The 16,844-nt window shown below is 45.6% G+C and overlaps 1 protein-coding gene across 2 annotated transcripts in view; it reads left to right on the top strand.

The window, feature by feature from the left end:
* The first annotated feature begins 423 nt into the window (after nt 1-423).
* SPTBN1 (spectrin beta, non-erythrocytic 1) overlaps nt 424-16,844 on the top strand; it is a 135,863-nt gene continuing 119,442 nt past the window's right edge. Inside the window, exon 1 of one of the 2 annotated variants that reach the window (XM_083832310.1) lies at nt 424-625. The gene's annotated coding sequence lies outside the window, so the exon portion shown is untranslated. Of the gene's footprint in view, nt 626-765; nt 921-16,844 lie in introns of those variants that run through there. The other variant, XM_083832311.1, reaches the window with a different exon arrangement.

Consider the following 16,844-nt stretch of genomic DNA (forward strand, 5'->3'; position numbering starts at 1 on the left):
GAGACAAGGAAACAGGGAGCAGGCCTGGGGGTGTTAGGGCAGTGTGGGGCACGGAGAGAAGGTGCGTGGTGTGCCGGCAGCTGGCCAGCCAGGCGGGCAGCATCCTGCCCGCAGCGGGGCCGCCAGGTTGGGCTGGGGCCTGAGGCTGCGGCGGCGGGGGGGGGGGCACACCCGGGACGGGGTGTACCCGGGGCTGACAGCAGCGGGGAGCAGCACCGGAGGAAATGGATGCTGGGGGCGAGCCAACATTGTCTGCGCGATAGGCGAGGATGTAACGGGAGGAGGGGCGCGGAGCGAGCGAACGGAGGCAGGAGAGGGGGCGGCGGGCGGGCCGGGCCGGGCCGGGCCGGGCCGCTCTGCAGCGAGGGGCCGCGGGGAGGCGGCCGGGGCTGGGCTGGGCTGGGCGCGGGGCGAGGCGAGGCGAGGCGAGGCCGCGGCACCACCACCACCACCACCACCAGACCCGCCGCCGACAGCCCCCGCTCCAGGCAGCCGCCGCCCCGCCCCGGGCCCGCCCCTCTCCGCGGCCGGGCGCAGCGCAGCGCAGCAGCGCCGGGGGCTGCGGGAGCCGCCGCCCGCTGCAGCCAGCGGGGAGAAGCCGCCGCCACCCGGGCAGCGCGCACAGGTAGGGCCGGCTCCCGCAGCTCCGCCGCAGCCTCACCCCCCCCGTCCTCCGCCGCCTCCTCCTCCTCCTCCTCGTCCGCCGGGCCCGGCGCGGAGCCGCCCGCCCGCCCCGCTCCGCCCTGCGGAGGCCCCGGCCTCTCCCCGGGGGCCGCGGCCGCCGCCCCTGCCCTCCCCTCCCCTCCCCGCCGGTGCCGCGCAGCCGCACGCCCCGCCGCGGTGCGGAGAGCCGCGGGAGCGCCGCGGGAGTGCCGCGGCTCGGGAGCGCTGCTGCTGGTGCTGGGCTGTCCCCCCCTGAGGTAGGGCTCCTCTCCTGCGCTGGCCTGGGCGGGGGGGCAGCGGGGCGGGGGCCGGGGCCGGGGCCGGGGCCGCTGCGGGGCTTTGTATGCGCGAGTGGGGGCGATGCCCCCGCGGTGCCGTTCACCTTCAGCAACACTGGGGCTGCTGCTGTGACTGTCCCCATCCCCTGCATGCAGCACCCTTCTGCGCTTTTATCCTCCAGTGAGAGCACAGTCGATGGGCATGATGCATGGCCCCGATTTCATTATTCTGTAGATAGCCCTTGCAATTTGATGGATATAGGCCTGCTTTAACAAAAAAAAATATAATATGGCAGGCTTCTGCTAGATAGTGTGGGACTGCAGCAGCTCTGAAAAATCCTTGCTCATGGCACTGGGGGCTGACCTTTTATTTAGCTAGCCCTCTTTTAAGAACGATTCTTCTACTGTCCAAGTGCATGAGCCAAAAACAGAGTAAGCAATTCCATTTGTAATTTTGATGTTTTTGGCTATAAAATGGCATTTGTGTTTAAAGAAGGTAAGGACTTGTATTTCTAGACTGTACCTACACACCATCATTCTTAGGTATAAAACCTAATGCTTGAATGCTCGATATCAGAAGCAAGATTGCTGTAAGAGGGAATGAACATAAACTGCCGAGATCTGGAGCATTCAGTACAGCCTTCGGCCCTTATTGACGGGGTAGAAATATTATGAAACCTGCTTACTGAACTGTGTAGCCAGTTTAGAAAAAAATAACTGTTACTCATTCAGCCCTGGGAATGTACTGTCCTGAAAGACATCTTGGGGAACAATGCTCCTAAGCTGCAGGATTATAGAGGCCGGTCGTGTCAGGTAATTTATTCAGAGAGATATCAGCCGTGTGAAGACGTCAGGGGAGGCTGTGACTCCTCAGGCCATTGCAGAAAATCTCATCTCGCATGTACTCAGAAGCCTCTGGAGAGAGAGAGGAGGTGAAAATGGCATGGGAGAAAAAAAGAGCCAGGGTGGGTGTGATGGCAGCTAGGTGTGATTCCTGAAGCAGTGTTATTTCCCATTGCCATTGGATGTTCTCCACGAAGCCCTTTCTCAGTGAAACAGCAATGGCAGTTGTGATGCCTGCATGACTTAGCAGTGGCTGTAGGGCTCTGGGGAGTGGGTGGGCTAGCTGGCTGGCTAATGTGACACAACCAGTGCTGAACAAATAAAATGGGTAGGGAACGTTTTGTTGCTTCACACAGTAGCATAAGCTTGGTACTGAAAAGAGGGCAGGTTTTAGACGAGTAGCCCCTTTTGCGTTTTTCTGTAATGCAGATTAAGTGCGGTAAATGATTAAAAAAAAAAAAAGCAGAATGCAGCATTTTTGTGTGAAATAGGAGCTTGCAGCAGTTTTTGTGGCAAAAAGCTTTACAAATGCTGTTTCATCCCTGTCGTGGCATGAATCCTGCAGCTCTGGGGATTATTGTGTGTTACTGAACTCTGCCTGCACACAAGTGGAGCAGAGAGGGGGCAAAGCACTCATGCTGCATGTATGGAGACCTGAACACTGCTCTCCATCTTTCGAACAGCCCTTTTATGTAGGCATACCAAGCCATTTCATAAAAGATGTTTTGTTTTTCCTTCAACGTATATAAAATTTAATCAGTTAAACCTCCTTTATTGGATGGATTTATTTTTAATGTGCATCAGTTACAGGACTTAATATTTGTAGTTGGATTACTTGTAAAATAAGCAATGCATTTCACTTGTGAGGAGTGCAGGGGCGTATTTTGTGGAACGCAGATGAGGAGGCCTATTTATGCAGATGTCTAAGGCTCATTGCAAAGGGTATCTAGACAGTTAATCTCTATAGGTACCAAAATTCCTTAGTCATCTGATCTGGGCATACATTAAAAACCAATACAATAGTTTATCATTGCCCATTACCCATGAGTCAGCTCCAAATCCAGGCTGGCATCTCTGATCAGAGGCCTCCTGCTTGCTCTTTCACTTCTCTAGGAAAACCTTTGTAAAATGCCGTGTGCTGGCTGCGGGAGCTGCATGGCCTGAACCAGTGTGAGGAGCCAGCAGCAACACCTTGGATCTTTCTGACTGTCAGTTAAAGGAAGAGACTGTGAAATAGAGCAATGAAAGTTAATTTCAGTGGTGTGTGATGCACACCATGCAGTGGAAACTTGGGATGAGAGCAGGCTGGTGCTCCATGACCGAAGCTGTGCAGAGCCATATAGGGCTTTTCTGAAACACGAGCTAGCGCTGTGGGCTTGCTCCCGTTCCCAACTGATGAAGCTGGGGCGTTTGCCAGTACATTGGTCCCTTACCTCTGCATGAGCTCATGGCAACTTGCCCAAGTCAAACCAGAGGGAATCTAGCCCAGAGATATAAAACGTGAAAATCTAGTTGTCCTCTCTGGCTTTCTTGTGTGTTTATGACTTAGAAATCATCTCGTGTCTGATTGTTATCACCAAGTAACACTTGCCTGGTGAAGCAAGTGTTGGAGCTGAAATGTGTGTACCGTCAAATGGCACCGAGGTATAATCAGCATTCTGCAAGGAGACTGCATTGAAGACTGATTTCCCCAGTGCTGTTTTTTTTTCCCCACATGTGGTTTTCATTTGTCAGATTTTTATTATTACTCTTAAAATGATCTGTTGTGAATTTGTTTTTCTAATGAACGTGAGTACAATGTTGCAGCAACTACAGCTGGACCTTTCAAGGCTTTGCCTTCCTCTAATGAAAAGACGGTTACAGAGATACTGCGTGGAAGGCTTTTTATTTATGCTTAGTAGATCTCATCTTATTTAACAGCTTTAACAGAGTGATACAGATTAATTCTGTGTATTTAAGCAGTCAGCTTTTTTTCCTAGTATGTCCAGCTTTATTTCTTTTTCATCTATTGTTTAATTCCAGATACAGTTCTTACTGTCTATTTCTCATTAAAAAGCTTGGCTTTGCATGGGAAGAACTTTCTATGTATTGTTGCTTGATGGTTGAGTTCAAAACAGATTTTATAGTTCAGAAAGATGGCAAGGGAGGGTAGGTTTGCATCTGCAAGCATTATTTCTACTTGCAGTAAAAATATATGTCACTAAGAAAAGAAAAACACCCATCTCTAACCTTTGTGCTCAGGAATGGAAACATCTTTGTGTGGCCAAGGACAAATTAAGGTTGAGGAGTATCTTGAACTATTGTTGTTCAGCACCATTCTCTGCCTCTTCTCTGAAATATTTTTTTCATGTTGAACAATGAAAATTTGAGGATGTTCTTAGTTTTTCAAGCTTTTCTGCTTTCTTCTTGCTTTTCTCTATATTTTTGTACACACATATTTCTTTCAAGCATGGTATTTTTTAGATGCATCAAGAATCTCTTTGACGAGTCACTGCTTCCACTAGAGAAACGTGTTATGCTGTTGTGCAGTTATTTTTATTTCACAATCTTTTGAATGTGCTAAGCATTAGAACTTCAAAAAGAAATGGTATGTCAGTTTGATTTATTCAGCAACCTTCTCGCATGAAGAGGGCAGCAAGAACCAAACAGAAGAGATGCTCAGCATGAAAATCTTGTGCCAACAGATGCTAACACACACCTGTTAGAGACTACGAATAGACGAGCAGGCCATACCAGTCATGCCGTTGGAACAGGAGAGGTGTGTCATTAATACTCTGCTCAGAGATCTAAAAATATACTGCTGTGAATCTGTTCACAGGTAAATGTTCCAAATTAAGTAGCTTTTCTCTTTACTGGAGTTCAAAACATATGCTGTTCGTTTCTTTGGAAGAAGTGGCCAGATCCTGAAGCTACACCTGCTGAGCAATTGGCCTATCATCTGTGAAATGTATTCAGAGATGTTCTTGGATTGAGTCTCTTGTTCTTGCTCACATATCCACAGCTGTACATAACAAGAAAACATTTCTGCTCTGGTAAAGTCATACTGCTTGGAGCTACTATATGTGTAACAATATGAAACAGGAATGCTTTTTGCAAGTAATTGCAGAGGCTGTGGACTTGCCATTGAATAAGATGTGCAAAGAAGAATTTGCAAAGTGTCGTGATTTCTTTGTTTGTTCTTCTTGTTTGAAACGGGGAAAAAAATTTAAAAAATGAAGGAATAGCTCCGACAGCTCCGTTACATTGTTAGAGTAGCCATCAGGTTTGGTTTTATGAATCATGACTCAGCATGGTTGTGAGAGGGTGGAGCCATTCCTGAGACTGCTTCAGTCAGGGGTGGGCTCTGCAAACGGGCTATAGGAGGGGCTATATGTGATATATTGATAGATTGTGAAGATTCGTAGTTGCGTATGTATTTAAAAAAGATTTAATTTGGCTGTCATCATATGATGGAAGATGTAATCAGAGATGAAGATGTGCAGACCTACTGCAAACAAAATGAATTTTTATTTACTGCTTCATTGCCCACATGATTGGATAACGCGCAGGTTAATCTATTGGAAGTAGCCAACTTAATGAAGTGCTCATGCTTCGTGTGTTCAGTTCCACTACAGAAAGTGGCTGAATGGCTGTGATCCTTCCTAGCCTTACTCCCTATGAATTAGACGCTTTATTTCTGGCTTTTAAAGTTTTCATTCAGCTTTCATAAAACGCAGCTTCATGTTAAGATGATGGCCACGCTAGCACCTTGTGATCTAGGACTCGGGGTGGGTGCCTGCGAAGGTCAGGAAAGCTCGTGTCCCATCCCGCCCCGCCCCAGCCCGGGGCTTTGCAGAGTGTCATTTTCAGCTTTCCACTTGCTCGGAGGCGCTGGCGGCAGTGAGCTGCTGTGAGGTGCTCAGAGGGGACGCGGCGGCTCCCTGTGGCAGCCTGGCCCCAGCACTGTAAGGTTACACTGATTGCTGAATTTGATATTGGGCAGACATTTCTCCCAGGCCAGACCGACTGGCATCTCTGGGAGGGCTTTCACCTCCACTGTGGGATTCAGCTCCCTGTAGTCTTCTGGTCCCAAGTACGTGGTCAAGGTCTTCTACAAGGTGCTGTGGAGACTTCTTGCTGTCAAGCAGTGATTTGGATCTGCTTGCATTTTTGGTTATTGTAAGTTACTGCTATCTGATCCTGAATTAATTTTGTCTTTCTGTTGGTTGATTTATTATAGAATGGCATGGAGTGACTTGCTTTTGGTTCTTCCCGTGTCATGATGAAAGGGAGCCTTGTGTCTGCAAGAAAGAGCAAGAAAGCTGCCCGTGTATGTTGTGGCATAGGGTGCTGGAAGTGGTGGCTGGTTTGGAAGGTCTGGAGCCTGCTTTACAACGGAGCTCATTTGTGGTTACTGCAGTAACGCAGAGCAGATAATTCAGTTCTGTGCGCTATGACCAAATGCTTATTTTTTCTACTCATGAAATGAGTTTTGTTTAGTGCCTAGACACCACAAATGCTCCGGCTAATTACAGCAAGTAGCTCCTCTAGTTTTTAGCTTAGAAGAGAAGGGGTGCTGCCTGCTGTATCTAAATTACCCTACTGGAGATAAGTTTATTTAAACACCTACAGGTTTTAGTTTGGGCATCTGAGTTTGGAAATGTTAACTTCTGTCTAAACTAATTATGAGGTTTTCTTCCCAAGGGCCTTCACTGACTTTTCTCTTAGTAAACAAATATTTAATTAAAGTGTTTAAGGGTGATCTATAAGACAGCCTCTGCAGATGGAAAGCTTTGCACTGGTGGGTAGCTCGTGGCTCCAGGATGCTAAAGGCATATGCATTTATAGCAACACTGGAATGCAGTATGGAGCTAATAATTCTAGTCTGTGCTTGGAGAAAGCAGTTTTTGCCTCTTACTTCCAAATTACTGGTTTCTGTGCTTTTGGAAAGGTGCCTTGGGCCTAAATCTGCCTATGGAAGTCGGTGGGCGTTCTGATCCAGGAGGATCAGCCAGTAGAGCACCCTTTGTTTAACCCTGTGGTGTGCAGGGTACCAGCGAGGAAGTCAGGAATGCTAGGGATTTTATTTCCCACTCTGCCACTTCAGTTACACAAAACGGGAAAGCAAGGGAGTTTGGCAGCATAAGCTAGTTTGGGGTACCCATTGTTCAGCAGGAGGAAGCCTGAACTTTCAAAGAGGTTCCACACCTCTTGAGATTTCAATGGTCATTTGTTCAGCCTGACTGAGAGATGATTCCTTGGGAAAAAAAGGTTTTGAACTACTATGCTGCAGTTTCCCTTAAGAAAACATGTATTCCTTGTTCAAAAATTCTGTAGAGTCTATATGTAATAAGGATAACTTGAATTACTTTTGTAAATTAGTGGTACTTTGTACTTCTTCCTAGCCTAGTTATTTTAACATTCGCTTTATTTTTGTAACTTTAAATATTGTGATATTTTTCTGCATATAGGACTATGAATAATTTACCACTTTCATGATAGTCAAAAGTGAATGGATTAACTGCTGTTTTTTTTTTTGTTACTTATAGAATAACATACTTCCTATTGCAATTTTGAATGTCTTTAGGAGGCCAGATCCTAAATCTGTTTTAAAAAAAAATTCTGGTTGACTTTGGTTGACTGGTTTGCACCAGTTGAAAATCTGTCTTGCTGCCTCTTAAGTTTTGATAAAAACAATGGAGCCTGTTGTATTTTACTCCCTTCTATGTTTTTGGCATCACAGAAGCTTTTCCTGATTGTTTTTCTCATTTGAAGGCTGATTGTACTGAGTGACCTCTTGCTAGTAAAGGGTGGGCCACTTTATGTGGGAAAGTCTTAGTCAATGTGTCTGGGAGATAAGTGGGCCTGCATCCCAACAAGTGCTGTGCATTAAATGCCGGAATGTGCTGGGGGTCTGCCAGGAGATTGGAAGCAGGACTATGCGACAAGCGCGAATGCAGTCACACTCTCCTTAAAATAGTACGCTGGATAACAGGAGATCTGGAAAGTTATCACTTACCTCATTTTAGCACAAATTCTTTCCTAAAAATGGATTATAGACTGAGGGTTCAGGGGGATTTTTTTTGTTATATATATTCTGTTTACATCTTAGGGCCGTTGTGGTCCCTTGCAAGTCTTTAACCAAAAGCAGGCTAGGAATGCAGGTACAAATGACAAAGCTGTATTAAAACCGTAGAAGTGAAGCCCAAACCCCTCAGTCCCGGCTTAGGGACTCAGCTGTTACCCAAATGAGAAAGGAGACCATTTTGTGTCTAGTTGAGCTTAGCAGCAGCAGCTTCAAGTTAGTCTTGAACTGTCTGGAAGTGTGAAGACAGTGAGAGATCAGTGCAGTGGCCTCAGACATGCCTCAGCTGGCTGTCGGTAACGGGATTTTGGTACATGATGATGTGTGCAAGAAATCAGTATTTGGATATTAAAAGTGGTGGTTTACCACCGCAGACCGTATATGGTTTTGTTTAAGGGCAAAAATAAGAAAATTTGACTTACATCCGTTTGTCAAATTTGTCGATGGAAGAATCTGATCGTGCGGCTTTAGTCATTGGCATAAGCCATTTAAAGTTAAAACCTGTGATGCCTAAATTAGTTTCTTACGGGAAGAGAGTGAGTTAGCTTCTAAATGGGATAACATGAGGAAAGTGCGGGGGCCGGGGCTGGTCATTCGGAGCAAGGTTGTAATGTACTGAGTCAGCAGGTGGTTGTGTTCATCCCGGTGGTAATCTGTTGTAGGAAAGTATGGACTGAAAGAACTGTTCCCTGGATGTGTGAGCGCATTGCTGCAGGGACCTTGGCAAGGAGCTTGGTAAAAGGAAAAACAAAAGTGGAAATGTTTGGGAATAACGAGATTCAGAAAAGAAAGTGTGCACTACTGTAAGCCATGACTTTCCAGTGTGTGCAGTTTTCAGGACTAGCAGCGTGTGTTGTACTTTTAAAAAGGCAAAGGGATTACCTCATTTGTGGAAAAACACCCGTCAGCCTTTGATCTGCACTGGAAGCCTGGGATCAGTTTAGCTCTTGGAAGACCACAAGATGTGACTGCCTTCATGTCTGTACCACAGCTGAAATCTCTGGCCCCAGGTACTAGGCTGGCACGGCCTGTGCTCAGAGCAGAGCAGGTTCGTGTCCCCTCTGCGGCAGCCCTTGGGCTTCTGAGGGCTGGGGGCTCCCTTTGTGTAGCAGCAGCTGCAAGGCTGCCTAAGTTGTGCTGGTTTGCAATGTGTTGGAAAAGGAAGGCTGCCATTCTGGCTCATGGCAAGGTGGGGCACAGGATATGCTCCAAGAGTTGTTTTGGGGGAGGATGTGGAGTACCAGATACACTGCTCTGCACCATGGGGGGATTCCCTGACCCCAGCTGGCCCAGTAAGCCAGCTTTACAGCTTTGCATCACTGGAGTGCGTAAAGTAGCTTTATTGCTGGTCAGGATCAGGCTCCAAGGAGTGATGCTTGCATAAAACGCAAGTGAAAAAGGTAAATAAAGTAAAAAAAAAAATCCATTTTGAGCTTCACTGAGATTTCTTTTCAATCATTTGTATCTTTTCATTATTTCTACATATTAGCAGGCATAAAAATTTACAGAAATTGCATGATTTAAATAGGAGATGTGAAAAATGGGTAATAATACATTCAACTGCCATGGGGAACAGAAAGATGATGGAAGAAAGCTATTTTTAGAGATCTATTTCTGTTGTAAGCTAGACAAACAAGAATAAGATGACTTCAAGGTAAATTAAAGATATATCACAATGATATAAATATATATGACCCAGACACGTAGTAAAGTAACTGCAGTTAAGTTACTCTCTGCCAGATCAGTAATGAAACCTCAACTGCATTCTTCATTTTGTATAGTGACGAGAGACCTCCTATGTTCTTTTTGTAATACTCTGATTTTTCTTTCTCTGCTGTGCTTAAAAATGAGGGATTTGGATCCTCACTTGTGCCAAGTTACATAGCTCCATCCCAGCATGTAAAGCTGTGCTGGTTTACATCGTCACAGTCTATAGCTCAAGGTTTTAAATCATCTTCATATAAAAATATGCAGAGTAATATGTCTGAGATCATGATACATTGCTCCTTTCCATTTCTGAACCACATTAGAAATACAAGGATTGTCAGAAGCATGAAAAAATACCAAAGTGTCAGTAAATAACTCCAGGAGTCAGGGCTGATGATACCCTCTTTATGGGCAGGTGTGAGTGACAGGAACACACAGCTCTTATCTGTGTTTCTAGTCTAAGTAATCCTAGTTGGGTAGTAAATCCTGAGTGAGATTACGCTGCTGGAGTGTGTGTAACAAAGATCAGCATTTAGATAATCTGTAGGGGTATAGCGGGATCTGGAGATGTTGTTTAGGTTTTATTGATGATAGGCTGAGGTAAACCAGAAGTTTGATTGCTTTAACTAGGATCATCTTCTGAACAAGTGGAACACTGCGGAGCCCTAATGATGGGGTTGCTGAAGGAGAGCTGACAGGTGAAGGCCACATGGCCATACCAGCGATAGGAGGAGCACTGAGTTGGCGGAGGGCACGCCAGCCATTTTAGAGATGTTTCTACAGCTGTTGCCGACAAGCAGAAAATAATGTGAATCACTTGGAATTGCCCCGGCACAGGGAGCTGTGAGAGTTCAGAGTCACAGAGTTCCTCGCATTCCTGGCGTGGGGCAGCGGACTTCCACGTCGCCTTAGGGGCAGTTTGCAGAGCAGCGTGTTCCCCTGGTTCAGGGGGCCTTTCACTGCAGCATGGCTGTTGTCATTTTTAACTTCAGCTTGTCATAAGCTGTGGCAGGACACCAAAGAGGCATGGAAGAGCATTGGGCCCAAAATTAACTTTTGCATTCTAATAGATGGGCATCTATAGCATTCATGCTATTAGAAGTTTTAGGCATGTCTGATACAAGTACATCTCCTTTCTAATTTTTAGTAGCTTGACTATCACTTTATGCTCTAACAAGAGCTAGGAGGACATACAAATACATAAAACAAGAAAAACATAACTGTGTTTGTAATGCTCTATTCTGTGGATTGATCAAAAACATTGCTGTTTTAAAAGACTCAAGTTCTTGATGGTAACGAATGCTGAAAAGTGGTCACTATGCAGGCAGCATGACTGCTTTATCAGAGGGAAATTACCAAATTGCATTCCAAGCATGTTATTAAGGGATTATATAGATGGGCGATTCACCCTTGGGTTAACTGTCCTGAAACTACAATTATGCTTATAATTTGTATAAATAACTATTATGCACCTTGTTGCTATAATAACAAACCACATTTTGAATTTCCTTTTTGCCTCCCAGTGGTTCACATACTGGTCAGAAGCACTAACAGTATAAACTTAATAGGTCTTGAGGGAATGTGCGTGTTGGTACTAGGTGTAGTTCTTGTGTGTTTCTCTCTGCAGCTTGTGTACATGGGCCCAGCTTGGCAGGTTTTTTTCTCTAAATTGACCTTAGTGTATAGTAGTAGACAGAAACATTTTGCATGTTGTTTCTTCCCTTGAGTATGTTGATAAAATTACAAAAAAGCTTCCCATTTTTATTATTAGGAACAAGAAATTCTTGTTCCTTTTAAAAATCTGTTCATCTTGTTTTTGATGTTCATTAACTACTGCCTGGAGAACACTGGTATTTCTCTTCAAAACGCTAGACTTTTTTGTGCATTCAGGCTGGAGGGCACAGTAGCACAGAACACCTTTGGGAAGTGCTGAGGGGTGCATGCTGAAACCGAAGTGACCGTGCTCTTAACACTTCCAGATATGCTGGCTTTCAGATGCAAGTGCCACGAAAAAAATGCACTATTCATGTTCATCCTTTGGGCAGTGTAGAGTTCTTCAGTCAAGACTTTAGTGTGTATTAAAAAACAGAGGCTGGATACCTACCGTCTTTTGCTTCTAAATGCCAATGTTCTTTATGCTGATGCATGGTGCTTGAATATTGCAGCAGAGGAAGTTGTTCCCAGAATCACTTGGCAAATGCTGGGCCACTGCTCTGCGAGGTGAGTGGGCAGAATCGTTGCCTTCAGAAGATCTGCCTGTGACCTGCCAGAGATATCGCCCTGCTCCTGGGGTGGTGGTTTCCGAATCAGGGCACGTGCTGGGTTTGGGAGGCTCCAGCACTTTGATTGGAGTTACAGTTGCATATTGTGATGTTTTGAGCCACACAAATGTGGGGTCTCAGCAGAAGAAAGTGTCTGAACTCCTCCTTGGCAGGAATCTGTGTTCAAAATATCTGCTGTTAACTCTTACAGCTGAAAAATGCTCTGCTTCTAATACTGCTTTCAAAAGGTGTGATCTTAGAGGCTAGGTAAACCCAGTGTCTAAACTTGTGGCCTCTTAATAATAATACTGTGAAATAATTGTGTTAACAGTCTGTCCTGGTTCTGTGGTGCTGACACTGCAGCAGGCACAACGCACTTGGTCATTCTATGGGCATTTGTAAGGACTTCTGAGCCAATTTCCAGAAGCAACTTGTTTGGGGAAATGGTGTGGCTTTCATGTTAGGGTGGCTAGCACTGGTTATGAGATAGTTGCTAGTGGACCCGGGTCTGTTTGAATTCTTCAGAAATGAAGAGTTCCCCTTGGCCTGTTAGCGCTGAGATATTTCACTCTGTGGCCTGAACATGAGTTTCTGATGTTAGCAGTCTGATAGCCATGCAGCCTAGCCTTACTGGGCGCTCCAGGAATATAATGGGATTGATCTGAATGGTCAATAGCATAATTAGTTTTAGCATCATGTTTGACAGCATTTTGTTAAAGTTGTGTCTTCTGCAGGGGGGTGGGTGGGGAAATACACAAGCAAAAAACTTTCCTTGCTTCTTCCTGAGTTACTGGTTTCAGAAAGTAGACTACAGGCTCTCTGTAAAATGTCAACAAAAAGGGGGAGGAAGCTTTGTAATTTGAGTATCATAGCAGAAAGAAACCAAGGAACCTAAAAGAAACCCCCCAAAACCCCAAACCAAACAAAAAGACAAACCAGAAACGTGGCTGAGGGGATTTTTATACAAGCCTATAGTCAATTTTAGCTGTGGGTGATTGTCATTGTTTGTTTGTTGTTGTGTTTTTTTTTTTTTTTTTAATTCCAAGGACTGCTAAGGCATGAGGAAGAAAGGTGCTGTTGTCCCACCTAATCACACTGCAGTGTGTGCCTGCCTCCAAGCCCTGTTTTTAGCTGTAGCCTGAGGTAACACCTGGTCAGTTCTAGCAGCTGGATCTGTTGAGAAGCTGGTGTAGTTACTAATTTTATGCTTTCCTGCATGGTGGTTTCTGCTGGAGACTATGATAAATCTCCCCAGCTCCATGCAGAATCCAAAATGACCTGGAAAGCGTAAGCCCTGTGCACAAAACTGACTGTGTCATAGTCTCTTCTGTTATTGCCTCTCACTCTGTTGTGGTACCATTACTGTAAGTTATCTGTAAAGTCAGCATATTGCTGAAAATAGGGAATTCCTTTTGCAGTTGCTATCACAATTCCAATATTTAAACATTAGCCCTTCTCTACAACACTTGAAGTAGCTGTAAATAGAGAAAACATTTCATTAGTCTTGCAAGAAAAGCTAAATACTCAGCATGTCAAAGGTTCACTCCCAAGGCTGGAGCTATGTAGGAGTTGAAACAAGGCTTCTTCACCCCTGTTCCTTCAAGTCTAATCTGTTGTTATTGTTGAACAGAGAGTACAAGTGAGTGGGAGAAAGAAAGAAGCAGAAAATGGCTCAAGAGAAAGTGAAGACCATCTAAAATCAAATAGGGGGAAACAGTGGACCAGAAGGAATGTGAGAGGAAAGGATAAATTTAAAAAAATATATATATATCCATTCACAGAACTTCATCAGGACAAGAAGCTGAGCTCAGTTAGGGTGCGAGCGGGTGCCTAACAGTGACGTAGGTTGTACAGAGCGCCGGTTAGGTGGCAGGGAGTGTAAGCCCTGCCTTTCCTCACTAGGGCCTGTGGGTTCATCTCTGTCTGGTTATGGCAGGAGGACTGAATATTGCAGCAAACCACTAATTGCCTTTTGGGAGGCCGCTGACAAGAGTGGGCGCAATCTGAATGATTGTGCTTGGTAGGCAAATAGCAATGTGTGCAGCAGGTGCTGACATCCTCAGAATGCACCAATGAAAGGTGCTTAGTTTTTCTTCCACCATGTTGCTGGGCATTAACTAATGTAAAATTTAGTAATAAAAACACCATTTCAGCAAAATAACTTCCTTAAACTTGCTGTCAACAAGAGATGTATTGGAGAAGAGAATTTCCTCTAGGAGAAAGCAGAGAAGGAACAACCAGAAAAGACCATTGTGTATTTAATGGGGGCAACTTTAGCCCATTCCCCCTCGTCCTGTCACCAGGTACGTGGGAGAATAGACCAACCCCCACCTCGCTACAGCCTCCTCTAAGGTACCTGTAGAGAGCGATAAGGTCGCCCCTGAGCCTCCTCTTCTCCAGGCTAAACAACCCCAGCTCCCTCAGCTGCTCCTCGTAAGACTTGTTCTCCAGACCCCTCACCAGCTTCGTTGCCCTTCTCTGGACTCTCTCGAGCACCTCCGTGTCCTTCTTGTAGTGAGGGGCCCAAAACTGAACACAGTACTCGAGGTGCGGCCTCACCAGAGCCGAGTACAGGGGGACAATCACCTCCTTAGACCTGCCGGCCACGCTGCTTCTTATACAGGCCAGGATGCTGTTGGCCTTCTTGGCCACCCGAGCACACTGCTGGCTCATATTCAGCCGACTATCAACCAATACTCCCAGGTCCTTCTCCGCCAGGCAGCTTTCCATTTCTCCCATTTCTCATGGAAATGGAGTCAAGAAAGGCTTTCAACAAACACTATCTAGTCAAAATGAATGGCTGAATTGTCATTTGCTGTACAAGAAAATCTAACTTGCCCATGTAATCCTTTTGATGTAGGTGAGTGATGAGAGGACTGTTCTAATTGCTTTTGAAGTTCCAAATGAAGAGAAATCCTTTTTTCATTCCGTTTTCTAGCTTGGCTTTTACGTGTAGGGAAGAGACTGGCAATCATCCTCTGTTTATCTAGTTACCTTCCGTTCAACCAGTTGCACTGCGTTGGAAGCCACTCTGATGGTCAGCCCGGTTGCTTGGCATTACAGGCTGCATTTCTGTGAGAGAAGACTGGAGCAGGACCTCTCCCTGCAGCCCCACTGCGTGATGGCCGGGCAGAGCATTCACTGTGTTTCCCAGCTGTATTTCCCAGCGGGCTTTGCCAGCATGCCAGGTGTTGCTGACCTGACCTGGAACTGGGAAACTGAGGCAGAGAGGGGCCAGCTGGTGGCAGCATGGCTGGGCATCATGCCCCAGTGTGTCGGGGCTCGCCACAGCCTAGCTCCCAGTGGGCACCAAACATTCCTGCCCCGTCACCTTGTGCTGCGGGGGCACGGAGGTGGCTGCTCCCTGGCTGGAGGCTGCTGGCACTCGTTGTTTCAATTAGAATGAGTTTGGTCTCTGACACTGTTTGTGTGTCCCGATGGGCTTGTCCCGGATTTACCCCAGGAGAAATGCCATTTTGGAGGGGGCGATGTGGTGTCACAGTGGCGCTGGCAGTAAGTGAAATGGCATGATAAATCTCTGTGTCGTCAGCCTGTCTGGCTGCATCCCAGGGGAATCACAGTGCTTCAGGGTGCTGACACTCTCCCTCGTTGCCCCAGCAAAGAGGCTTTGGATTTGCCTTCTTTAGGAGGTGCTGGAGGAAAGGGTAGGTCCTGTGTTCTCCCACCCATAGCAGCAACAGCCAGCACTTCTCTGGTCACAAGTAAATGCTCACAAAACTTGCTCTCCAAAACAAGAACCTAAAGCATGTAACCAAAGCTTGTAAACCCAAAGGGGCTTGATCAAACTGAGATACAATGAACTAGCGGGGAACAAAACTTTGCTAGTTAGAGTGGAGGGGGTGTCATGACAGGTCATACATCCAGTCTGCGCGAGGTGGTCCTGACTTACAGGAATCTCTGGTTGCTTTTCAGGATTTCTAAAATAGCCAATGATTTTTCTCTTGGCCAGATGACCTCTTGATGCAAGTGGAGCCAGTATTAATTAAGCATGTCTATTTCCATTAGATTTGTATTAAATTTCTCAGATCTGATACTTCTGCCTGCATTTATGCTAAAGGTATCTTTCTTGGCTAGAATATGAATGAATACAGAAAGGAATTTATTATCCTTCCTTTAGTAATCAAGGTAGAATTTTGTAGCTTGTCTTTGGAAGGAAGAGCTAATGCGTCAGCAGGTATGTTGTCTGAACCCACCTGCAGACCATTGGATCCCCTCATGATGTCTTTACTTGAGCCCTATTAACCATTCTAAATACAAAGACATACGAACTTTTATTGCCATGTTAGTGCTTACTTGGGCGAGCAATTAAGTGCCTTTTTTTAGCTCAGTAACATACTGATGACGTTACATTCTGGACACTGGCATTGTTATTTGGGCACAGCCCCGTAGGCTGTAGCCACAGGACTGGCCTTCCAGAGAAGTTCATTTTTATTCTTGTGTGTACTACAGTTTATTTATCATGAGAAAGAAGTTGGCTGAACAGCGTCAGCTTTGGATAGTTCCTGTTTGCAGGTTGTGCATTTCCATCAATATTTGATGAAATCTCCTAGTTCTGTTGGTCACAGATCCTAATGCCTCCCATGATGTACGAGCTTCACTGTTCTCTGCTCGGCATCCTCAGCATCATTTGTCTAAGCTAGTTTTGTTCAGGTAGACTTCATTTCTAAATGTTTATTGAAAAAGTGTGTGTGGGGAAGTTCTCTACAGGCAAGTAGTGGTCAGTATTTGCCCAAGCTGCTCCAGCACTGGCCTGAATATTTTAGATGACTTTTGGAATACAAAAATGGTAAGTGTCTGAGACAGCTTAAGGGGCCTTGGCTTTGGTGTTCATTTTTCGTTGACAAACACTAGCTATTTAGCAACCTGAATCAGATCTTGGGAGACTTATTTTAGAATCAGCTCCCGTTTCTTGTTTCCTGAGCAGTGATTCAATTATAGAGAGAAAAACAGTCTAAATAATTGAGTGGGCAAGTGTATGTGCTCTGTTATCGAAGGCCTACCCATAAA

This window comes from Anser anser, assembly GCF_964211835.1.
Source record: "Anser anser genome assembly, chromosome: 3".
Taxonomy (NCBI): domain Eukaryota; kingdom Metazoa; phylum Chordata; class Aves; order Anseriformes; family Anatidae; genus Anser; species Anser anser.